Raw genomic sequence first — 26,334 nt, 5'->3', positions numbered from 1 at the left:
TGGACATTTGGCCCAGAAAAGTATATTTGTAAATACTGTACCCATGAGTACAGAGGAATCCTGAATCCCAGAAACTAACCATAAACCCCTGGTTGAAAATTGTAGCTCTAGGGGAGCCTGGGTGGCTCAGTGGTTGAGCATCTGCCTTCAGCTCAGATCACAGGGTCCTGGGATCAAATTCTCATCGGGGTCCCTGGTCTCTGCCTCTTTCTATGTCTCTCATGAATAAATGAAATCTTTAAAAACAAAAAACAAAACTGCAGCTCCAGACTTCCTATAACCCTGGCATCCTCAAGATTCTGTGGCTGTGAGCCCCAGTACTCCCACAGCAACTGCAACAGAGGCCTTCTAGAGGCATGCCCTTCCGAACTGGCCTTAGCCAGATAAACAGTCCTGGGAGCTGATTGTTGCATCTTAGTCACTGCAAATAACTGCATCCAGGGGATTCCCAGGGACAGTCAGTAAGAACAGGACAAAAGCCTTGCTGATAAACAGCTGGGGAGCCCCAGCCCTAGGGCAGCTGCCAGATAGACTAGACTTTCACTCTGCCACCAACAAAAAGGAATTTTAGGAGCTAGAGGCAGGCTAGACAAAGAGAAGGAATTCAAAGGAGGTGGAAATCCCCCAAGCTCCTGGGACTACTAGGTCTTGGACAGAGAAATAAAGGCTGGAGATTCTGCTCTAACTGCAGGGAGACACAGCTGAAAGATGGTGGGCAGGTTGTGGGGAAGGGAGGGGACTGAACAATGGATCAGAGGCTGTTAAAAATGATTAAATGATGCCAGAAATGCTTCAGTGTGAACACAGGCCCAGAGTACCCATACTTCCAAGCAGGCCATTCGTATTTCATGAACTACAATTCTCTTCCGACTAGAAGGGACCTGCACCAGCTCTCTGCATCAGACTAGTAGGCTGTGCTTGTTTCTCCAGGCTGGTTTTTTCTTGCTTTTGCTCCTCTATCACAGTATTAAAATTCCCATAATGTGCCTTAGACTTTATGAAAATAGCTTTGCAACAATTGGTGGACAGGAAAGTTGGCATCATGCCCAAATCTGCTAATAACTCCCGTGTATGATTCCATCAGCATAAGTAGATGGTTAGAGAAACTCATTCTCTTTGGAGCCACTAGAAGCAAACTGTTTTTCTGATGCTATTTAAAAAATGGTCTGTAAACTGCAGTGTGTTATTGTAGAACTTCCATAAAGGGCCATCCTGCTTTTTTCTTCATGGGACCAAAATTCCTTTCTAATTTCACTTGGAATCTATTTGTTCAAATAGAAATAAAGGTATTTAGACAAACATTTGGGATACTACAGTACAGTGGTATGAGCACTGTGACTACCCACCTGGTTTAGTTTCTTTTTCCTACTTGCATCTCTTCAGATTTTCCACTGTTGACTAATCAGTGTGGAAATTCTAAGGGACCAGAAGAAAAACAAAAATTAGAGCCAGACACACTCTATGGCTGTAAACTAAAACAATCTTTTGGGAAGACAAGTTAAGCTACTACTAGTTAACATCTAGTAACATGTTAAAAGTACACATCCTTTGGGTCAAATATCTAGGAGTTTATGCTATAGGTATGTTCCCACAAGTAAAAGGATGCTCAGTAACATATACTGTGTAACAGCAAAGAAAATAGGAAACAAGTTAAATGTTAAGAGGAAGAATTAAGTTACAGTGTATTAATACAGCAAGAAAGTAGGCGGCCATTACAAAGAATGAGACAGATTTCGTTGAACTGACAAGGAAAAATATACATGCTCTGTTAAAAAAGTACTACAAACTGTATATGTCATCATATTTAATAAAAAATATGAACATGATTGTTTATGCTTAGAAAACTATAACATTTGTATACAATACACAGTTTTTTATATCTACACAGCAGCAAACCATAAACAGTCTCTCTGGGACTCAGGAACTATGGGAAAAGGAGTGAAAGACTTTTACTTTTTCCATGAATAATTTTTGTTTTGGTTAAAAACTTTGTAAGAGGCACACATAACTTTCACAATCATTATACATGCTGCCTATCTAGAATTCTAAAATATCAAGAGTGAGTGCAAAAGACATTTTCAGACAAAGACTGAGCAAGTTTGCCCTTCAGACTCCAAGCATGTTCTCCAACAGAAGGGAAACCAAACACAGAAAGTGAGATTTTTGGAATCAACAGTGAGCAAAATTAGTAAGTACAGCGTGTTGGTAAATCTAAAACACTGAGTGAAATAAAGCTAAGTGGGGACATAAACACAAATTTGATGATAACATATTTGACAATAAGAGCATCAAGGACGGAAGAGAGATCAGAACAAAAACTTCAGGAGAAACAGAAATACTGTTTAATTGAGACAATATATCCATGATGCATATTAAAAACTTTTAAGGTAAAATGACAAAACATAGAAATAGAACATTTAAGTTTCAAAGCAGTTAGCATGTTCCTGGGTAGAGAGGTCTAATTATCCAAAAACATTAATCATCTCCAAATTACTACTTAGTTTTAATTAAACTTTAATAAGAATATAAAGTTTTTGGGGGGTTTTAAAGTAAAATTACTTTAAAGTTCATATGGAATAATAAACTCTCCAAAATTTAGCCAAGAAATAAGAAAGGAAATTATTTTTTAAATGTAAACAAAGGATCTGTCTTAAGAGATAATAAAAATTTACTTTATAAAGACTGAAGAAAAAGATATGGTTGTAACGCAGGGATACACAAATAGGTCTGTGGACTAAAGCAGCAAGTTCAGAAATGGATACAAGAAAGGAACTTATTTATCACAAAGATGGAATTTCAATGCAAAACAGAAAAGACGGCTTATTTAAGAAATAGTGCTGACATATCTTGAACAAAGCTTCACCACTACCTCTTTGCTACGTTAAACATAATTCCAAAGGGATTAAAGGTTCAGGATTAAATAATTAAAACCATAAAAGAATTGGAAGAACGTTTAGGAAAAATATTTATATAACTCTGAGGTGGGGAAATTATTACTAAACAAGGCAAAAAATCCAGACACTGTGAAGAAAAAAATAGAAAAAGTTTCGTAAACAAATAATAGATTAGAAAAAATTTTTGCAATACATATAGAATCCTTAATACATAAAAAGAGCTCCTGTAACTTGAGAAAAAAGTAAACAATTCCTAAGAAAAAAAGGTGAAGGAAATGTACAGAAGAGGAAAATAAAATGGCCAACTAACATGAAACAATGTTCAATCTCACTAATAAAGAAAATACAAGGCAAGACACCATTTTCTGACATCAGCTTGGTCACAGAAAAAAACAGTACAGACAGAGGAAGGGATGGAGGGAGGAGGGGAAGGGGGAGCAGAGGGACAGATGGTAGGAGGGAAAAAAGGAAAGACTGTCTAATATTGGCAAGGATGAAAAAAATAATATTGGCAAGGATGTAGGGAAATGGAAGTACTCATATTTCTGGGAAGGATGTAATTTACTAAATTCTTTATAAAGTTGGATGATACTCTATTAAAATGTCAAATACATATACAACATGTACATTATTATTAAATTACGATATTGTTTTTGAAAATGTAACCTATAGAGATAAAAGCGCCAGTATAGTCAGTGGTATTATAATAGTGTTGTATGGTGACAGATGGCGGCTATGGCTATAGTGACACAGCATCACCTATGACTTGTCTAATCACTATGTCACACATCTGAAACTAATGTAACATTATGTGTCAGCTATACTTCAATTAAAATAAAAGCACCAGCAGAGGATATATATATAAAGATATTTAACGCAACAATATTTCTAGTGAAAACAAAACATAACAGATTGAAAATCTATCAAAGGAGAAATGCTGAATATATTGTGGACCCCTAGGTCTAAAAGCCCTGAAGCTACTTAAAAGGATGCATTAGATTTATACCTACCCAGGACATATTGTTTAGTGGGAAAAATAAAGTGCAAAATAAAAGTATGATCCCACTTCTGACAAAACAAATAACCACACATCTACCCAACCCTACATCCATTTCAACAGAAGACGGGAGAAAGGTGTGAAAGGATATGCACCAAACTCATTTTAGAAGGACGGAAATGGGAAGCAGGGGGAAGGGAGAAACTATAACTTTTTCTTTATAACATCTTCAAATTCTTTAGTTACAAGGAGCACATGTATTATTTTTGGGAAAATTAATGAAAATAAAAACAATGACAAGCATATGAGAGCAGAGAAAAATGCTGATAAGCATGTTATACACTACGTGTATTATCTTTACATATAGTTAACTTCATTTACTGTCACTTTCTTTTTTGTCCGAAATAGAACATCTTAATAGCTGGAAAACAATTAAAAAAAAAAAAAAGCTTCATAGAGGGGAAAAAAAGGTTTTTTAATTCCTAAGCATTTATGCTTTTTATTTAAGAAGGGGCAAAATATTTTCTAAGAAAAAATAGTATTTTCCTTATTAAACCCCAAAAGAAAGCCTAAACCTTTGGCTTGAAATTGCCCCGTTTAGGTGGTGTGTCGGCTTGTTCTGTGCTGTTGACTGTTTTCCATGGCTCAGTGCCCTTGACTGCTTTCCTCCCCCAAACCAATTAAATACACTCCTGGGAGTGAACTGGCTGCTGGGAACCAAAGCCCTGTAAATCCCTCATCTCTGCTCACAGGCTCTCTTGGTCTCCAAGCAGATGCTTTGGCTTCTACATCAAATGGGTTCTGGAATCCAAAGAAGTGAAATGGCTTTGCAAACCATTCTGATGGAAGGAGGAGAGGAAAGGGTTTATCCCAGCAGATGAAATAGAAGAGATGAGGAACAGTGTTCCCAACAAGCTCCTGAAGAACAGCGACTATACCGAATCTGCATTTCAGTTACGTGCAAGGTACATTCTGGCCTTCCCTGGTGAAGTGCTTTGTTTTTAACTGTTATTTTATTTCACTGACAATAAATTTTGCCTTGAAATAATAATGATACCTCACATTTCTACAACACTTTATTGTTTACAGAGCACTTTATTTTTTTTTAAACATTTTTTTATTTATTTATGATAGTCATACAGAGAGAGAGAGAGGCAGAGACACAACAGGCAGAGGGAGAAGCAGGCTCCATGCACCGGGAGCCTGATGTGGGATTCGATCCCGGGTCTCCAGGATCGCGCCCTGGGCCAAAGGCAGGCGCCAAACCGCTGCGCCACCCAGGGATCCCTACAGAGCACTTTAAAGTACCTTTCTCGTTTCACCTTCACAATGACCGGGTATCAGATGAGTATCATTCCCACTTACAGGTGAAAATGACTCAGAGAAGTTAAGAATCTTTCTAAGTCACATGGCAAGTTGGAAATAGAGCTGCAACTCAAATTTGAGTCTCCAAATCCAAGTCCAGTAGGGAGCTCAGGTATGAAATCACAGGGAGGAGGGGGAATTACAGACAAGCCGATGAATAAAAGCAGGCTCTTGGGACTAACAGTTTTTCCTGTACCTTAGGAAAAAAATTATAGTCTTGGAGTAATATCCTACACCACCTCAGAGAGAAACTTTGTTCATATACTGGAATAGAGCTGCTAAATATAGAAAGGAAATCCCATATTCCTGTGTCTGCCCACCCACATTGTACCCAACCTTCAATGCCATTAGACCTCTAAAGCCCAGGGGACAGAGGATGTATCTCTTTCATCTCTATGCTCTCAGGGTCTAGCCCTGGGTCTGGCACAGACTAGAAGCCACTAAATTTCTACCTTTAATAGTTTCAAATCCATCTACCTCTTCCATCCATCCCACCCACCCCTGGCTCCCAATGGTCCTACCCAATGCCAATCCTCACTCCCCATGACTACTGTGACTTCCCTTCAACCCATCCCCCACACAGCAACCACCACCCACAAAGGCCTTACTGACTCATCACTACCACCACCACCATCATCATCATCATCATCAGGCAGCCCCTGACTAATTCTCTGAACCCTAATCTCCACCTCTTTCTCAGTTTCCTTTTCCTCTATGCTTTGGCCACACTGGCTTCCCTTTATTCTCTCTGATATTGCATATGCTTTCCTGCCATGGGCTCTTGCACACATGTAACTGTCCCCTACCTGGATTATACCTTCCCACAACGCCCTACTTCCCCACCTCCTGCCTTAGCTCTTGGCCTAATGGACACCTCACCTCAGTTTAACCACTGCCTCTTCAAGCAAGCCTGCCCTGACTACATTCCTGTGTATTCACTTTATAACACCACCATTCATCTGTGGCCATGAAGGACCATGTGCAGAAGGATCATGCCTGTTTTATGAAATACTGTCTACCTATCACCTTGCCTAGTGCCTGGCAGATAATTAGGGGCTCAATGAGTATTATCTGAAAACATGAAAACTGTATTGAACTGTTCCTCTTTCTCAAGCTTTCCATGGCACCGTCCCTCTCTTGGGGCACATAATGACATGTGTGAGAGTTATCTGAGTCTTTTTTCCCCTATCAGACTACAAGCTACTTAGAAATCTAATTTATCTTGGTATTCCCCATAGCGCCTTGCATAATGCCTAAACACAAGGGTTCTTCTGCACAGTGGATGGATTCTTGTACATGCACAGGAAAGTACAAAGGAAGGCTCCAACCTCTCACCAACTATAGACAATGATTTCTCCTACCTGGGGGACTGCAGCATAAGGCATGAGCACTTCTGAGACAGGCGAAGACTCTGCCCAGAGAATCAGAAGTGAAACCTGAAAAGCAGTGGTAGTATATGGGTGAGAAGATAGAGGAGTGGAGGACAGGACAAGCCTGTACTGCTAAATGGGAGTTTCTTACACTGGCAGAAACTTTCTGATACCCAAGTGGAATGTGTGTAAGAGATCCAACAAAGTTCACCTCTGACCTAGACATGGCTTATTAAAAAATTGGAGATGTGAAACCACTGGGTGATGGTTTAAGTGTTTTTCTGTACTATCTAGCTTTCCTTCCATGAACATGTTCTAATTTTGTAATCTGGAAAAAAAACCCACCATAATAAATGTCATAAAAACAAGCCAACAGAAAATCCAGTAGTGATCTTAGACTGAAGAATTACCCATCCTTATTTCTCCTTACTAAACCTGGGATTGCAGATTCAGAGTCCTCCACGGTGGAGCCCCTGCAATGAGTGAGGGAGAGTTTCTGCCTTTCATCTGAAGCCTTGGATGGGAAGGTGCCAGGAGTGAAAGCTTGAGCAGGGCGCAGCTCTCGTTTCTCCCTAATGCAAACTCTGGCAAAGCTCTGAGAATCAGGAAATGGAGGGGAAGTGTGGGAATAAACAACCAGCTCAAGACCAGGACCCCCACCCACTAGAAGCCAATCCACTGCAACTGTTCATTTACATTCACCATCCTGTCTTTCCTGATGCACCAAGAACTTCACAAGGCCACAGGCTGTCTCCTCATGGCCCTGTTCCTCCACCCTTGTGCTCAGTATTAGTCTGTCTTCAGTGTAATTTACTGAAAGGCAGAGACCACATTTATAACGTACTAAACATAATGACTGACCTAGGTCCCTGGGACGTGATAAGAACACATCAGCTACCAATACTTTATTTCTGTAGTGTCCTGAAGGTCATTATTCATTTTGGAAAAGCCAAGTTGAAGAATAATAATTTCTTGGAAGATTAAAGAGACTTCTTTAAAATAAAGTTAGGAAACGCTGGCCTCCTCAAGTAAGAGCGAATGCATTTTCATCTGCAGTTCAGAATCATTCAGCATTGCAGCTGACTTGCAGCTTCCAAAGGAACCACTCTTTGAAGGAGTAGTGCTCACAGTTTTCACAAAGCATTTCTGAGAGATTTCCAGGAGGTAGTGAGCTCAGCCTTGAGTTGTGATTAATGACTTGTTTCCAAGAACTTTAGATTTTCCACATCTCTCTCCACTTAGGAATCACTTCTGGCCCCTTGTGAAAACACTCAGCAGAGTTAATTGGGTGAACTCAGCTTCTTGTCACACAGAAAATAACACCTGCCACCAGTTTCTTCCTTAAGTGGCCGGGCCAGCATCCTCTGGTCCCAGCAGAAGAGCATCCACTTTTGTTTTTGGTCTTAGCACCTGACTGAGTGATAGGAAACAGTGCTAAGGCTTGGCTGAAAGAGCCAGCATAGCAGCTCCAAGGGATTTCGACAGTTATCAGTTCAGAGATGACCTCATGTCCCTCATATAAATGCCATGCTATGACCAAGGGGACCAGGGCCTGTATACACTGGCTAACATTCTCCTTCTGGAAACCATAAAGTAGCTAATCCAAGCATGTATTTTTGTGTCAACTAATGTGCTATGAGCTTTGTTTCATCCTCGTGGTACCCGTGGAGGTAGGTATAACTGCAACCCCTTACTTAGAGAAACAGGCTCTACAAGGTAATCTGTTCAAGATGTCTCCCCTAGGAGGTGGTGAGGGCAGAGCTCTTACTGCTACTCTCCCCAGCTTCTCACTGAACTCTAGATAGTCTGAGTGACAGGGACTACAGACATCCACCAGCCTAGGGGCGCAAACGTAAATGCCCATAGGGGCCAAGGGGCAGGGGAGAGACTAGAGATGGTGACAGACCAGCAAGCAAATGGCATATATAGTAATGAACTGGAGAACACACCTGCTAAAGACATTCAAATTCATACAAAAATAAAAATCAAAGGCAGGTACTGTCATTCCAGAGTATCAACTCCTCACCACCATCTTTGGAAGAGGGACCACCCTTTTTTTAAGTAGGTGCCATGCATAGTGTGGAACCCAACACAGGGCTTGAACTCATGACCCTGAGATCAAGACCTGAGCCGAGGGGCACATGGGTGGTTCAGTCAGTCAAGAGTCTGCCTTCAGCTCAGGTCATGATTCTAGGGTCCTGGGGGAGAGGCCCATGTTGGGCTCCCGGCTCAGCAGGGAGTCTGCTTCTCCCTTTCTCTCTGCCCCTCCACCTGCTCATGCACTCTCTCTCAAATAGATAAAAATAAAATATTTTTAAAAAGCAATAAAGGGACACCCTGGTGGCTCAGTGGTTGAGCATCTGCCTTTGGCTCGGGTCATGAACTCGGGATCCTGGGATCAAGTCCTGCATTGGGCTCCCCTCAGGGAGCCTGCTTCTCCCTCTGCCTGAGTCTCTGCCCCTCTCTGTGTCTCTCATGAATAAATACAATCTCCAAAAAAATTAAAAATAAATAAAAACAAAATAAAAAAATAAGACCGGAGTTGAAATCAAGGGTCAAGGGTCGGATATTTAACCAACTGAGCCAACCAGGTACCCCTGGAATCATTTTTTTAATTAGCCAAAGTGTAGAGATCTTGAGTAGCTGGGCTGGGGCTGAGGCAGAGACAGAGACAGAGGCAGAGGCAGAGGTGGAGGCGGAGGCGGAAGCCCACTGCCCATGACCATGGGTGATTCCATGGCAACAATGGTCCACTTTCAAAGGGTTGAGATGCTGGTGAAGACCAAAACTCTCAGATATGCAAAGGGGCTTTGAGAACCCTCCTAGTAACCATGATCTTAATTCAAGCAGTTTTAAAAAATTATTTTATTTTTAAAAGATTTTATTTATTTATGAGAGAGGGTGAGAGAGAGCATGAGAGGGGTAAGGGACAGAGAGAGAAGCAAACTCCTGGCTGAGCAGGGAGCCCAACTTTGGGCCTGATCTCGGGACTCTAGGATCATGACCTGGGCTGAAAGCAGACACTTAACCGACTGAGTCACTTAGGCACCTCAATTCAAGCAGTTTTTAAATACTGTATCTTCCTGAAGGCTGGAGCCTCTAATAGCCTTAAAGATAAAAGTCCCTTAAACTGCCAACATCTAGAACCCTGGCAACTCTAAAATCCAAGATTTGACAACATCATTGGCTTTTCTTGCCCTTTGGCTCCAGCCATGGTGTCCTGAAGCAGCAGAGGCCATGTCTCGGTGGAAGAGCAGCAGAGAGATTTTCCTTCCTTTTCTCCCTCTTTTTAGCCAGGCTAGGGACTAGGATGGCGGGCTCTCCATAAAATGGAATATGCTAGGCCTCCTCTGGACCTGTGTGCCAGGCTTTCTACCAGGTAACAGGATTATGGTAATGGAAGAGACAGACTCAGGAGAGCGAACCTGTGGTTAGGAGAGAGGATGAATGGGGTGAATGGAAGGAAGTCCTGTAACTATGTAAGCACGGTTCAGGTGAACACAAGGAAGGCGTTCAGGATAATCTGAGAACATACCCTGGATGTTAATCCTCAATCAGTGGAGTTAGGGAATGATGACACTGACCACCTCAGGTTATGCAAAAGGCTGAGCACCTAAGAGACACTCAATAGTGTTGTTATTTCTCCTCCCTCCCTATTGTGTGTGAGAGTGCACACATGCAAACACATCACACTGACATTTTCTTTCTTCAGGAACAACAAATTTACAAAACTATAAAAACTCAGAAAGTAACTTACTGTTGCCTGTTTTATGTCCTCTTTTAATTGTCCTTATAGGTGCTAGTTTTTACCCACTCTGGCATACTGAAAACAAAGGGTAGTTTGCTCCTCAAGCCCTAAAGATTCTCCTCAAAGCAAGAGATATGGATGGTTCATTTCAAGCTGAATTCCAAAATATAGCTATCATCTAGTTTTGTCCCCTCATTTAGGAAGAAAAGAGGAAACCAGGGCCCAGGGAGTGTAGAACACTTGCTCAGGGCCACAAAGCCTGTGTGGGTGGCCCCTTGGTTCTTAAAGCTGAAGGCTTTCCCCTTTAACAGTGATTTCCCATCTATCTCTACCAGCTAGCAGGGGAGGTGGGTCGCACGCAGCAGCTGCAGGACATGTACCTCCAACCACCAGAGAACTGTCAGCTCAGGTGGTCAGCTCCGGTGCCCACCGGTGAGGGGCCTGGACCAACAAGGCCTCTGCATAGAATGGCTCACCTGGTTGAAAATCCTGAACACAGACCCCAAAAAATAAAATGCTGAAGTGCTTACTGACATTTGTTCTGTTTACTTTCTAGACATCAATGGCAAATTTTAAAAAGGAAGCAATAAAAAGACCACAAAGCCAAAGTTAAAGCCTTCCAACACTTCTTTCCATCTTGGGAGTCCGCGCAGCTGCTGTGGCAGTGGGGCTCATGTGACAAGTTAACTTCAGAAACCCGATCACTCCTGTATCTTACATTTAGAATACGAATCTTGTATTTGGGAGGGGAAGATTACAGGGAATTGTCACTTCCAGAGACATTTTTCTCTAGAGCGTTTAAAATTGTTTGTAGCACCTTCGTAATCAGAGAAAAAACTAAAAGTTTTACAAATCCCAGTGTCTAAGGAAGGACTTAATTCTTCACCTATCTTGATGCAAGGAGCTGCTTTTAAAGCTTTAGCCAATCTGTCAGCGTTCTCTGGGTAAAAAAAAGTCAAACAGCGATTGAATGGAGCCCATCTGTGAAACTTGAGTTCAGACTCTTGCCCCAGGCAATTTCAGACAAAGCCATAATTTTCAGAGCAATAATATATCATAATATAAAAATAGACACCTTGTGACCAACAGGCTGTAAAGCAAGCCAAGCTCTCCAGAGAGCTCTGCCTCCAAGCCCTGTTCTCCCTGGGGGTGGAGGTGGCGGTGAGAATAAAGTTCTACTTACAGGACCAAAGAGTTTCTCCAAAGTCCAGGGCTCCTCAGTCACAAGCGAAGGGAGAATTTAAGAAACCAGGATTCAAAATGCCTCCCCTTTTAAGGGTTAGAGATTAGCAGCCCAAGTCGGCAGGGCAGTGCAGTCTGGATTCTTTCTTCCCTCTCTCACTCTCCGTGTCTCTCCGCGTCTCTAAATGAAATGCACTTCGAGGTTTTAGTGGGTGTTTCCCACGTCTCCGGCCAAGTAAGTCCCCATTTGTTGTAACCCAGTGCTCAGCCTGATGATGTCAACCACTCAACTCCCTTGCTCAGTTTCCACCTCTCTGTCAACGGGGGAGATCCATTTCCTCTGGACAATGAGCCAGGGGGCTGTAACTGCATCCCAGGCCGTCACATTTGCCTAACATCCTTCCTTCAATTTTCAACAGCGCAGCCTTAGTGACAAAAGGCTTCCTATCCACTCACTGGGCCAGGGCTCCTGGCCTAAGTCCCTTTGCCTTGTAGTCACTGCTGACGGAGGGCGATCTAGTTTGCTTTGCTGGGTTTTAATTCACTTCTTTGGTGTGTAATACCCTCATTAGGGTGGAGATCTGCATCCCCACTCCACTTCACCCTCATTTCCTTCTGCTCAATTTTCCAAGTTGTTCAATTTCTCCACCAAGTTTCCTAAGTGCATGCTGGGGGATCCCTGGGTGGCGCAGCGGTTTGGCGCCTGCCTTTGGCCCAGGGCGCGATCCTGGAGACCCCGGATCGAATCCCACGTCGGGCTCCCGGTGCATGGAGCCTGCTTCTCCCTCTGCCTGTGTCTCTGCCTCTCTCTCTCTCTCTCTCTGTGACTATCATAAATAAATAAAAATTAAAAAAAAAAAAAAAAAACCTAAGTGCATGCTGGGCACAGTGTTAGGTTTGTCCCTCACATAGGGGAGATGACACATATCCAAGTGCAAGACTCAGAAGGAGCGCTGGTCTATTGCCTGGAGAACTCAGGTTCTGGTCTCAATTGCACTCCTTTTTTTTTTTTTTTTTTTTTTTTTTTTTTTTTTTTTTAATATTTTATTTATTTATTCGAGAGAGAGAGAGAGAGAGAGAGAGAGAGACACAGGCAGAGGGAGAAGCAGGCTCCATGCACCGGGAGCCCGACGTGGGATTCGATCCCGGGTCTCCAGGATCGCGCCCTGGGCCAAAGGCAGGCGCCAAACCGCTGCGCCACCCAGGGATCCCTCAATTGCACTCCTAACTGAATGAATGACCTCAAGCAAGTCACCTCTCTCCCTGGACCTCAGTTTCCCCATCTATAAAATGATGGTTTTGGGGTCTCCCACTTCTGAAATTCAATGACTAAGGAGCTTACCAACAAATGCAACATAAAAAATTTTACTACAAGCTGGCTGACTACACTTGAGGGAGGGAAGAACCTGTGACAGGTCAGAGGCCAATGCCCATGATGCCAGGTTTGGCCTGGCTCCTCAACCCCCTTTGCGGTGGAGCTGAACTGTTTCTCTAGGAGAAAACCCCAGAGAATTCACTGCACAAGCCCTGGGAGACATGGAAAGAGGCAGCATAAACTACCAGATAAGATAAAGGAGCATGAGAACTGTCCTTAGGGATTAAAATGGAACGGCAATGATTAGAAGAGACCATAATAATCTCTTGCATTTGTACAGGCTTCCAGGGGAAGACAAACAGAAACCTCTGTACTTCTTGTACAGAGGGAAGCAGTGTTACATGTATATTGCTTATAGGCATCAATTTGGGAACCAGAGATATGGATCTGAGTCCTGTTTGACTTAACTTCTCTGAATTTTTTTTAAACTATAAAATAGGGTAATAGGAACTCCCTTTTAGGACTGTAAGAATTGAAGAAAACATGCAAGGGAACTGAACGTATCTGCACATACTAAGTGTTGATAGATGGTAGCTTTGTTTTCATATATAATCTCATCTGATTCTTGTTTTAGGAGAATTAGTACCCAGGGGCTGAATTATTTAATCTGCTTTTCCTAGATAGGAAAATGAAACACAGAGAAGTCAAGTAATATGCCCAAGGTAACAAAGCTCAAGATTAAAGGCCCAGACCTAGAAACTGAGTATTTAACTCCTTAGGCCAGCACACGTGCCACACACATGCCAATGATACTTCTCAAAGTGGTTACTTCTCTGAGTATGGCCCTTATTTCTAATTGGGATCATTTCTACTTAGAAAAATGAGCTAAACTTATTCAAACAAATGGGGAAGGGGTGGGTTCAGACAGGTCAGTGGAGAACTGAGGTAGTCAATCTATTGCCTAAAGGAAACACTAGAGGCCACTAGGTAAGAGGGGGTACTTACTTGCATTGCTACCAAAACACCATATGACTTGAAGGAAGTCTGGGCATTAGTCGCCCCTCCCTCCAAAGGGCAGATTTGATTTGTCTTAAACCTACTTGGATGGGAAGTTGGGATTGGAACTCTTGGGAAAGAAGAAGCTATTTATAGATGGGGGTAAGGCTGTGGGAGTTTGTGACTTAACAAAAATTTTATTTTATTTATTTTTTAAAAGATTTTATTTATTTATTCACGAGAGATATATATAGAGAGAAGCAGAGACACAGGCAGAGGGAGAAGCAGGCTCCATGCAGGGAGCCCGACGCGGGACTCAATCCCGGGACTCCAAGATCACACCCTGGGCTGAAGGCAGGCGCTAAACCACTGAGCGGTGGAATCCCCAACAAAAATTTTAATTCTCAAAATCTTTGATGCTGTAATCATGAAGGACCAAGCAAACAGACTATATGTTAGGAAGGAGTTTGCCAATCTGAAGGCTTTCCCACAAGTTGGTGTGGGGCTGCGGTGGAATGAAAAGAACTCCAGCCTGTTAAGTCATAGAGAACAGCAGTTAGCAGCTCAGAGAGACCTGGGTTTCCTTCCCGTCTCTGGACCTTCTAGCAGTGGATGGTCTTGGGCAAATCAACTTCTGTGTAAAGTGCAAACAATAATAGCACTTACCCTACAAGGCTCTTGTGTGGATTAAGTGCCTGGCACATAATACAGGTTCAAAAATATGTGGAAAAAAAAACTTGCAAAAAAAATAAGTTACGACATCCTAAAGTAAAGACATTATTTTCTAATTCTGACTCAGTGTCACCATCCTCTACCCTGAGACTGATGTAACAGTAAATGAGTAAGGTCAAGAATGTCAGGAAACCAGAAGAAGGACCCATTATTTCTCTAGAAGGTCAGAATGAATAAGGACACCGAGAACTGTCAGGCGTGTTCTCAGCAGCAATACTCAGCTTGGAAGGCCTGGAGGTGGAGGCTGGGGCCATTGTCTGGCCGAGCCTTTACTCCAGAGGCTCAAGTGGGCATCAGGAAATGAGCTGGGCCCTGGACAGGTCAGTTTGCCAAAATCACTCTCAATGCTTTGAAATCATGTTTTGTTATTTGAACAAAAATAATAGGTAAGGAGCCCATTCATAAAAACAAACATGTTGGGGCACCTGGGTGGTTCAGTGGTTGAGCATCTGGCCTTTGGCTCAGGTCGTGATCCCGGGGGTCCTAGAATCCAGTCCCCACTTCGGGCTCCTTGCATGGAGCCTGCTTCTCCGTCTCTGCCTCTCTGTGTCTCTCATGAAAAAATAAATAAAATATTAAAAAATAAATGAATAACTAAATAAATAAAATCTTAAAAATAAAATAAAAAATAAAAACAAAAACAAAGATGTTGTTTTCTTTGACCACATATATTTTGTAACACTTGCATGGCTGACTGAATAATGTACACCTATGTCAGAATCCATGGAGAGAACAGACAACACCAGCACGTCATTCTGCCTTCTGACAGTGGCAGATACACTCTGTGGACTGGGGTCACGCTCTGTGCTGAGTATTCTATAAACACCACCTTCTATGATCCTTACAACTATCAGGAGCAGGAGGTTTACTATGCCCTCCTCTTAAAGCTACGGAGACCAATGCTGCTGAGGCTGACCAACCTGCACAAGGCTCACGGGAGTGAGTGACAGAGCCTGGGGCCAGGCCTGTATTCTGAGTCCCTTCCTCTACTGCTCTTGAAAGAGTTGCCCTCCAGGAAAGCTGGAGTTCTTCACAGCCAGCAGTATCATCTCCACCTGAGGATAAAGGAAACTCCAGCTGCTTCTGAGCATACAGCTGGTCTGAAGGGCTCAGATAACCACTTTTGCCACAAAGCTGCCCTTAATTCTGACCCCTCACCCTTAGCCTGGAAGGGGTCTCTCTCCCTCTAAATTTCCTTAGTACTTTATCTGTTTCTCTCTCAAGAAACTTAACCTTTTTTCCTCTATGAGACATATTTATTTCTGAGCAGACTTTATTCAGCTGCTAGAATTTGAGCTTCTTATGGAAAAGCTGTGTTTAATTTATGAGCATTTTGTACATGAGACACTGATTAAAATAAGGAAATCTATAAATAATGAAAACTTCTAACGGACGTTTACCATATGCCAGATAATATTCTAATTACTCTATATAAATTCTCATTTAACCCCCATGACGGTCCTATGAGATAGGCATTACTATCTCCACCTGACCAATGAGGAAATTCTAGACATAGATCAGTCATGTAACTTATTCAGCTGGCAACTGGTATCTGTTGAAAGGAGTACATGATAAATTCTGGGCACCACAGCTGATCTTCTAGTCCAAACAACTGCTGCAAAATGCACTTAGCTTTTCAGTGTATCAAAGGTAGATTTCAGTTGTCATGCCATTTCAAACTCACTTATTCACTGTCACACAGCTGGAAGATCCCCATTTTTTTCTAGACATAAGTGAGAAGTATACTGATTGAGACTTAGAGTTGTAAATATAGATTTTGTTTTCTTTCCAATTATAATTGCTTATTGTAAAAAAAAAAAAAAAAAGGAAATACAGAAGAGCAGGAAAGAAGGGAGGAAAATCCTCCATAATCTTACCACCCAGAAGTAACCAGTTAACCTGCTGGCATATGGACCCAAAAAAGAACCGTATCTACACTGAAAACAATGTTTTGGGGTGCTTGGGTGGTTCAGCTGGTTAACTGTCTGACTTGATTTCAGCTCACGTCTTGATCCCAGGGTGGTTACTTCAAGTCCCACATTATACGTGGAGCCTACTTAGAAAAACAACAACAACTTTTAAAATCAGACACTTAAGTCATTTGGGGGTGGAGAGAAGTCAATACCATAAAAGATGAAAAAGAAATGTTTGACTTTTTTTTCTGGTTTTGGAGGACACTTGGCTGCTTTCTCTGCAGGATTTGCGGTTCTGAGGGGCCACCTCCTAGCCCCCTAGGACAGCTGTTGATGCAGCCACTAAGCCCAGTGGAGGGATGGCAGAAGAGAAGCTTGATCCCAGAAAGTATATACCTAAAAAATGGGTAGGTTCACAGGATACTTCCCTTCTAGTATGAGACTGGGCATTCTTATCCTTTGAAGGACCCCCAGTCTAACTGCTAGTCAGGTGTCCCAAATCAAAGTGTACTGTTCAGTGTGGTACATGGAGCTTCTAGCAGCTTTCCACATAAGGCTGAGGCCTAGGTGGCAAAGAGACAACCAATTCCAGAGGAAATAAGGGCCTATCTCCTAAAAGGAGGTTTTTATTACTGTTTACAAGTAGAGGAAAGAAAAAGTATCACAGGGCATTTGAGGAAAACCAACAGCATGACAGAAACTACAAAAAAAAAAAAAAAGAAACTAAAATAAAGAGAAAATGGACACTTATGGGAAAGAAAATTCTGACAAGTGAAAACCCTTAAAAAAAAATTCGGGCAGCCCGGGTGGCTCAGTGGTTTAGCACCGCCTTCAGCCCTGTGTGATCCTGGAGAGCCGGAATCGAGTCCCATGTCGGGCTCCCTGCATGGTGCTTCTCCGTCTGTCTGTGTCTCTGCCTCTCTCTCTCTCTCTCTCATAAATAAATAAATAAATAAATAAATAAATAAATAAATAAATAAATAAATAAATAAAAATCTTTAAAAAGAATTCTATGTCATCAGAGAGATTCTGAAGATACCACGTCCACAAAACAAGCTGACAAAACCAGGCTCTTGGAAATTAATAATATAAATACTGAAATTAACACTTCAGGAGAAAAACTGGAAAATAAAATCTTTCAAAACACAGTACAGGGAAAAAAATATTTACAGGATAAAAAGGAATTTTGATATAGAACAATAATCCAGGAAGCTCAACATCAGACTGAAATAGGAATTCCAGAGAAAGAGAGGCACCTGGGTGACTCAGTAGTTAAGCATCTGCCTTTGGCTCAGGTCGTGATCCTGGGGTCCTGGGACTGAGTCCCACATTGGGCTCCCTGCAAGGTGCCTGCTTCTCCCTCTGCCTGTGTCTCTGCCTCTCTCTCTCTGTGTCTCTCATGAATAAATAAATAAAATCTTAAAAAAAAAAGAGGAATTCCAGAGAAAGAATATAATGTACAATAGGAAGTCATCTAAGAAACTATGAAGTCTTAAAAAGGGGGGGGGGGTGGCAGGTGGGGGGGTGGCAATTGGGTGGCTCAGTGGTTGAGCATCTATCTGCCTTTGGCTTAGGTCATTGATCCCTGGGTCCTGGGACTGAGTCCCCCATCAGGCTCCCTTCAGGGAGCTTGCTTCTCCCTCTGCCTGTCTCTTCCTCTCTCTGTCTCTCATGAATAAATAAATAAATCTTAAAAAAAAAAAAAAAAAAAAAAAGGAAGAAAGAAAGAAACCATGAGGAAACTTTCCCAGAGTTTAAAGTTACATCTTTGAACTGAAAAGTGTATCAAGTGCTGAGGAGGAGAGTCTATCATGCCTACATGTAGTCTTCTAACCTTTCAGAATTCAAAAGGAAAAAAAATCCCATATGTTTCTAGAGATACAAACTGTGTCAAAAGAAAAGAATCAGACTCCTTCCGAGCCACACTGGCTGCCTGAAGACAACGGAACAATGCTTTCGAAGGGGAAAGTTCTAAAGGAAAATGACTTGGAACCCAGAATTTATCCTCAGCTAGGCAAAATAAAGACATTTTTGAGACATGCAAGGACTTAGAACTGTTTCTCCCTTGGGTACTGTTTTCTCAGTAAACTTCTGGAGAATATACTTTAATCTAACTGAGGGTTTAAACTATAAAGTAGGATTTGAAAGCAGGGATCTAACAAGAGATGGAAGACACCAAGGATGAAGAGGAGGATAACTCCAGACCCCCAACTGATCTACAGACCAGGAGGGCACCAGTCTGACTAGAGCAGGAGGGTAGGAGGCTCCAGGAAACCAGAGTTGTGGGGCCCCCTGACAGGCCTGCCGGAAACTGTACTGAGAGTCCACAGGAAAGTGTGGGAAGCCTCTGCAGTAAGAAACAACAAGGAAAACTGACCATATTTAAGAAGAAGCTGTTATTAAGTCCAGGAAAAGTCTACAGAAAAGAAAAACAACCAAAAAGTTACTGGCTCAGCAGTAAACAATATTTATAATGCCATAATGCTATAAATCACTGAATACTGATTTAAGCAAAAAACTGTGATATCTGGAGAAAAAGGAAAAGAAGTGTGAAGGGGGCTCTGGTGCATGTAAAAAAGCTAAAGCCTCATGAACCATCCTAGGGGGTCATTAGGTGACACATAAAATTGATAAAGAAAAAGCAGTATGGTAGTATGTGGTCCTTGTTTGAATCTGATTTGAATAAAGAAATACTTAGAATTTGTTAATCAGCAATCTTTGCAAGTAATAAGGGATTATTTTATGTGTAATAATGGTAGTGTAGTTGTTTTTTAAAAAAGCAGTCCTTGTTCTCTTAGAGATACATGCTGAAGTAGCTATTGATGAAATGACATGATGTCTAAAATTTATTCCAAAATTATCCAATGGCAGGAGGAAAAGTGGCTACAGGCATACATGAAACAAAAGGTCATGATTCTTGAAGCTGGGTAATGAGTGGTACGTGATAACTCAATTTATTATCCTAATATTGTATATGTCTGAAAATATCCATAATAAAGAATGTTCACAGAGATAGCTGAATAAGCATATTATTTGGATATATGGAAGTAATATTAGAACAAACAGCCAGCAGGATCCAAAGGGTATCCCTTTGGGAGCAGGGCAGGAGGCCGGGGAGAGGGCTGGGGGCAGGAGACAGCTCTTTTCAGTACAAGTTTATAATGGTATTTGATCTTAAAAAGAATAAAGCAAACCTATGAGAATGTGCCATTTTGACAAAAACAATTTTTTTAAAGATTATTTATTTGAGAGAGAGAGAGAGAAAGAATAGGGGTAGGGGGAGAGAGAGAGAGAGAAAGGGAGAGAGAGAATCTCAAACAGGCTCCCCACTGAGTGCAGAGCCTGATGCAGAGCTTGATCCCACCACCCAGATCATGACCCAACCCAAAAATCAAGAGTCAGACACTTAACCCACTGAGCCACCCAAGTGTCCCAAAACACAATTAATTTAATTTTTTTAAAAAGATTTTACTTATTTGAGAGAGAGAGAGCAAAAGCAGGGGAAGGGACAGGACAAGCAGACCCCCCCTCTGAGTATAGAACCTGACATGGGGCTCAATCCCAGGTCCCTGAGATCATGATCTGAGCCTAAATCAGACACTTAACCAACTGAGCCACCCAGGCATCCAACACAATTAACTTTAAAAAAGAAATGGGAGGTGGGAGAAGTGTGTCTGGCTGGCTTGGTTAGTGCAGCATGCACTCTTGCTCTTGGGGTTGTGAGTTCAAGCCCCACATTGGATGTAGAGATTACTGGGGAAAAAAAAGAAAGAAAGAAATGGAGGGAACAATGGAAGGGCTAAAGCAGACGTTGCCTCAGGTGAGGGGGTAAGCAAGAAGTAAATCTGGACCTGGCAGATTTTTAAAGAAATGATGTTAATATATTACTATGATTTTTAAAAAATGTTATCTATTTTTATTAGTTATTGCCATCAGCTTTTAGCTGGGCCTTTTGCTAATCTTGACATCTACAAACTGAATCTGTTTCTCCAGGTCAAGAATCCTGAATAACCCAGAGTAAGTATCTTACATTAAATGTAATAATAATCATCACTGTGATTTAATAATTATCTACCACTTGTCAGTGCTTTATATGTTATCTCTAAACTTTACAACACTCTTGGAAGCCAGTATCATATTCCCATTTTACAGACGGTAAGGTTAAGGTTGAGAGACACATCAGCCATGTGCTTGAGATTACAGAGTAGAAGGGCAGGCTCGTTGAGACTCCTTCCACTACCCTATCTCTCCTTTATACTCTACTAGTTTGGGATAGTCCAGAAAGTACTTTAATATCCACCCTGTCATCCAATCCATGAAGCAGGAGAGACAGAATTATCTATACTTGGCAGAAAGTTAGGTAACTTGCCTGAGTATCCAGGTTTTCTGATCCTTAATTCAGTACTTTTGTATCAACCCTACCATCTGCCCCCAAACAAAATGTTATTCGTAACCTCCTCAGAGGCATATGACATAAGAGTCACTGTAAATGAATGCAGCTGAAGCAGGAATTTTAAAAAGAGACTTATTTTTTCCAAAGGAAATATAGTAATAAACCATGGAATGTCCTTAGTTGCTCTAATGTCAGCATTTTACTTGAGCCCTCAAAGGGGTTCTGAAAATGTCAGCAGCCTGTCTTCCTGGCATAAAGCAGATCAGCTGCTGGCATAGGCAGCCCGCAGCAGTTCTGACAGCTAGTGCCACTCTTCTTGGCTCCAAAAGAAAGGAATGAGCCATGCATGCTTCGGCCCTGGAAAAAAAAAAGTCTGTGTTCTCCTAAATCTACTTAAGTCAATGGCCATGTGGCCCCAGGGTTTTTTATAATTGCCAGGAACCTCAGATTGGTGCTAGTCTAGAGCAGAGTGAGTTTATAAAGCCGTAGGACAGGCTGGGTCAGGGTGGGAGCCCAAAGTGGGGAATTGAAGGGCCTGAATGTCTGCCCTCTGGTCATCTCAAACCCTGGGTAGCTGATGGCCCTGCCTGGCAAAGAAGGAGATTAAGAGTTGGGCACAAGTGCCATGAGCTTGGCTAGAGAAGCTGCTCCCTGGCTGTTCTGGCATCTGAACAATGGCCAAGCAGCAGCTAGAGGGAATAAGCTGTTTACTCGAGTTCAAACTATTTATAGTACCAGCAATCTGCACATATTTGGATGACAAATCTCTGGATTTCAAGTGAGCGGTGCTTTGCTCCTGGACAATTTCATCAAACACATTCCCTCCCCGCGCCGCCCCCGGACCCCTTCGCTCACACATGTTGCCCTCAGGATGTTTTATTTAAGTTGCTGAGTTTAAAAAGATCAAGATCATAAAAAGAAATCACATTTTAAGAACAAGCGACTTTTAATCCTTTTGCTTATGAACTTAAACCACATTATATCATTTTCTTTAGGCCTTGAATCAGAAATTAAATTCTAATATATGTGTATTCTATAAAAAAAATCACTAAAATTAAAACAGTATCTGAATGAGCTTTGTAATTTAACAGGTATTTTATCACCATAATGATGCTAAGCCCCACTTGAGACCTGCAAAAAGAATATTTCTTACGACACCGGTTTAGAACGATAAAAGGCTGTTACAGAACAGATCCACCAACAATATGTAATCATATACACACTACAAACAAACAAAAGAGGTCCTACACACCGCTTCTGTGGCAGCTGCAGCTGCAGGGACAGTGCTCCCAATGACCCTGTCCCTGGCACAAGCCACACAGGAGAGGGGTCTGATGGGAACAAAAAGATGTGCAGAGCCTTCTGCATGGTTTTAACTCACAGAAGGTTATTATTACACCCCTGCCAACACATTTGTTTGGAAAAACCAGCCTACCTCTAAAAGCTGCCTAGATTTTTATAGCAAAGGCAATGCTGATCAGCCACCTCCCCTGAGCCAGGCACTGGCTAATTCCAAAGGGGAAACATGGTTGTTAATCAACATGTATACTGGCTAACATGCTGGCAGCTTCCAGTCCTATCACATGATGCAGGCAGGAACTGGCAGAGAGGAAAGGGCACTGAGTGAGAAGAAAAGTTTATAGTATAGGGGGTGATGCTGGACAATGAAGGGATTCCTCCAAGAGACTAACTTGTTTCCTTATTTTTGCCCCCCACTAGGGAAGCTCTTTAGAAGGCAAACAGAAAGGTCTCCAAGATAATCTTTAGATTAATCCCACTTTTTAAAATCACACAGGAGAAAAGGGTGGTAAGGGTGAAGGAATGAAGTATGTTTGTAATATGGAGGAAATGTAAATTATTTGAGAAATTTTTTGCTGGTCAGTTGGTCAATATTGACCAAAGACTTTAATGCATGCAATTTTGATCCCATGACTCTACTTCTAGGAATTGAAAGAATATCCTCATCATTCAGACCTTAGCTAAAATGCCACCTTTTGGGGACTTCCCCAACCCACTCATCCTCAGGTAACCACCCATCTACCTATCACATCACTTAAAAAAATTATTTATTTGAGAGAGAAAGAGAGCACCAAGTGGAGGAAGGGTCAGAGGGAGACAGAGAAGCAGACTCTGTGCCACTGAGCACAGAGCCCGACACAGAGCTCGATCCCAGGACCCCGAGATCATGACCTGAGCTGAAGACAGATGCCCCACATTACTTTAATTGCCTGCACAGCACTGCTATTTTTCTTGTTCATTTATCTGTGTACTGTTCGCCTTCACTCATCATCTCATTTAATCCTCACAGCCACAAGAGGCTTCTGTTCTTATCCCATTTTACAGATGAGCAAAATGAGGCACAGTTTAAGTCTAGTGAGTGACTAGCAAGTGGCAGTAGGAATATAAACACTGCTATGCATGAACACAAAGCCCATGCTCTTAACTACCTCCCTCAAAATAAAACAGAAGTTTCAATATGCATAGTTTTTGACCAAGCATTATAGTTCTGGAAATTTGTTAGGTGGAGGTAATCAGACAAGAACAATGGTTAAATACATGTTTACTTACTGCAGGCTACCTATAGAAGCAAATATTGGAAATATGTTTAGCAAGTCTTCAGTTATAAGCCTCAAGTTTACTTTTTGGTAAACAAGGGGCTCCATCTCAGAGACACTGTGAAGATTTAATGAGACAAAGCACATCACATGGCTCATAATCAGTCTTTTACTATTGTTGTTATATGCATTTACATCTCTAAAATGATGTACAATATACCAAATTGTTATCAGAGGCTATCTCTGGACAGCAGGATTATGGCAGGAGGGGTGTTTTTTGTTTGTTTGTTTGTTTTGTTTTATTTCATTAACTAAATTGTGTACTTCCATGTTGTTCTAATTTTTATAAAATTCATACTGATGTCACAGTCAAAAAAATAAATATATGACTATTTTTCAAAAGAAGAATATGAAGAAAAAGTTAAAGAAATGTGGAGGAGGAAACTTAGTTTATGGGACAGTGAGGGAAGCCAGTTTAGTAGATCTCAAACTAAAAATGTTCCTCCTCTTTTGTTCTATCTTTGTTTGATCTTCAGTGGGCTTATAGGTCCTACCCCACTGCAAAGGCCTACATTCACAGTGAAGTAAGTCAGGGAGATTCTTATTAAGAACATAGACCTACAGAATTATTCAGATGGATTCAAGAAATCTGAAAAGATGTTAAAATATATATACAAAAGGAAAAAAAATATTTATATCCACATCTGCCTTCTGAAGAGAAAGGCTGTCAAATGGGAGGCCTTTTTAGCTACTGGTCACCTTTCTGAGTTCAGCCATGCAAAAAATAACAAAAGCTCAAGGTTGCCAAGTAGCTCTGCACAATAAAGAAAGGATAACTGAATTCCAAGGGAAATCTGTAAGGAATAAAGGAAGGGGAAGGAGAAAGGAGCCAGGGAGATGCCAGAGGTCCAGGGTCTGGGGCTCCCAAATCACCAACAAAGCTGGTAACAACACTGACAAATGCTTTCTGTGAGTGTATTCTTTGTTATTGATGGAAACCAAGAAAGGACTGAGTTTCAATTCTGAACTGACAGGTTAAGAAACAGGAAAGAGAGGAGAAGGAGATGACTGAGAAAACACCTTCACCCCCAAGGAATCTGCAGAATCTTGGGGGAAACTTCAGACTTCCACAGGACTGTAAACAAGGAGTCAAGCTGATCCTATCTACATCTTAAGGTGCTAACGAATCAGAGGTATATATGGTTTGCCTATCAAAAGGGATCAAGGAAAAAAAAGGGGGGATTAAGGAACAGACTGATATGTGTTTGGGCACAAAAATAAATTAACTCATCTACCCTTCCACACCACTGAAAAGCTTTTCACAATTTGTGTGGTGTTGCTAACTCATTTTGGGTCACATATTCCTTTGAGAAGGTGATGAAAACAAAGACCTGCTCTTTAGATAATGCACACCTTTAAATGCATATCATTTCAAGAGGTCTGTTGAACCTGTGGAGGCCATTTCTGGGATGCTCACTGTAGGAAAACTGCAACAGCACTGACTGATATTGCTTGTTGTTGACAATGGATACTCCAAGCCACCTTGTAGTTTATGCAGAAAGTACTAGAACACCGCTGACATCTATTGATTTATAAACATTTGTTGGAAACCTAATACACATAATCCTAAAGGTATAAACGTAAACGCAAAGTGATACCTCTACTCACAAAGGTATAATCTACTGAGGGAAGGAAAGACTATAGACTGTTATGATAGGGTAGGATAAGCCAGACTGTACATTTCAGACTAAGCTCACCCCTCAACTTTCTTTTTGGCCCCAGGACTGACTCCCTAACTACAAATGGAACAACAGGTGGAAACAAGTGACATGAATATGGAGCACAAGCAGAGGAAAGCAACAAGATGCCAAGGCACTGGGGCCATTTTAAATAGCCAGCCTGCTATTTTGTGGACTTCGATTTCTCTGTGTCTACATAAAAATATCTCCAAAAAACAAAAACCAAAAACGAGAGCTTTTCTCTTTAATAAACAGTAACCACAGATTTTTTAAAATGCCACTTTAAGAAAAAGTAATTGACAAACTAAGATTGTTCTGAAAAATCTATGTGAAGAGAAGCCTACAATCCACATTGCTGGTTTGCATTGTTAGATCAGCAAATATTTATTGAGCTCTGAAATAATCATGTCTGATGTTTGCATTACATAGGACCTTTTACACAAGATTATCTCATTTTTTTCTGCAAAATATCTTGTAAATGCTTATATTTAAGGGCATAGTGACTCGATAATTTACAGGTTGTAAGTCCTGCAGCCAAAATCAAAATACAGACCTACCTACCTTTTCCTAAACTCCCAGGAAAAATGACAGCAATGCCAGATACAGGAAGGGCAGGGGAGGTAACAGTCTTGAGAGTCAGAGTGGAGAGGACATGTTAATGTGGCACCAGGATAAGCCTGGGTGTTGAAATCAGATGCACTTGAGGGGTGCCAGGGTGTATCAGTTGGTTAAGCATCTATCTTCAGCTCCAGTCATAATCTTGGAGTCCCAGGATGGAGTCCCATATTGGGCTCCCTGCCCAGCCAGGAGTCTGCTTCTCCCTCTGCCCCTCATCCTGCTCATGAGCTCTCTCTGTCACTACCTCTCAAATAAATAAAATCTTCAGGAAAAAAAAGAGAAAGAAATCAGATGTACTTGGGAAAAAATCCTGGCTCCCTCCTCCACTTAGGAGCTATGTAACCTCAGGCAAATCACTTGACTCTCTGAATTCTGAGATCTCATTTGTAAAATGAAGAAAATAATAGCATCTATCTCATCTGAATGTAGGAAGATAGAGGGAAGAACAGGAGGTAGAGTGGAGGGGTGCTAACTACTTCTTTTCTACAGAGGGGACTCGAGACAATAGCAAAGGCAT

General features: G+C 41.6%; 1 protein-coding gene across 10 annotated transcripts in view; it reads right to left on the bottom strand.

Annotated features, from left to right (window-relative positions):
• Positions 1–26,334, bottom strand: part of PKIG (cAMP-dependent protein kinase inhibitor gamma) — a 100,108-nt gene that overhangs the window by 20,966 nt on the left and 52,808 nt on the right. For 3 of the 10 annotated variants that reach the window (XM_049100492.1, XM_025470173.3, XM_025470170.3), the window contains exon 2: positions 1,347–1,416. The exons of 2 other annotated variants lie outside the window; for them this stretch is intronic. The gene's annotated coding sequence lies outside the window, so the exon portion shown is untranslated. Of the gene's footprint in view, positions 1–1,346; positions 1,417–6,617; positions 6,693–11,557; positions 12,065–26,334 lie in introns of those variants that run through there. 5 more of the 10 variants (XM_049100491.1, XM_025470171.3, XM_025470174.3 and 2 more) reach the window with 3 other exon arrangements.

Source organism: Canis lupus, chromosome 24, assembly GCF_003254725.2.
Source record: "Canis lupus dingo isolate Sandy chromosome 24, ASM325472v2, whole genome shotgun sequence".
In the NCBI taxonomy this organism is placed as follows: domain Eukaryota; kingdom Metazoa; phylum Chordata; class Mammalia; order Carnivora; family Canidae; genus Canis; species Canis lupus.
This window is presented reverse-complemented; position numbering and strand designations above follow the sequence as displayed.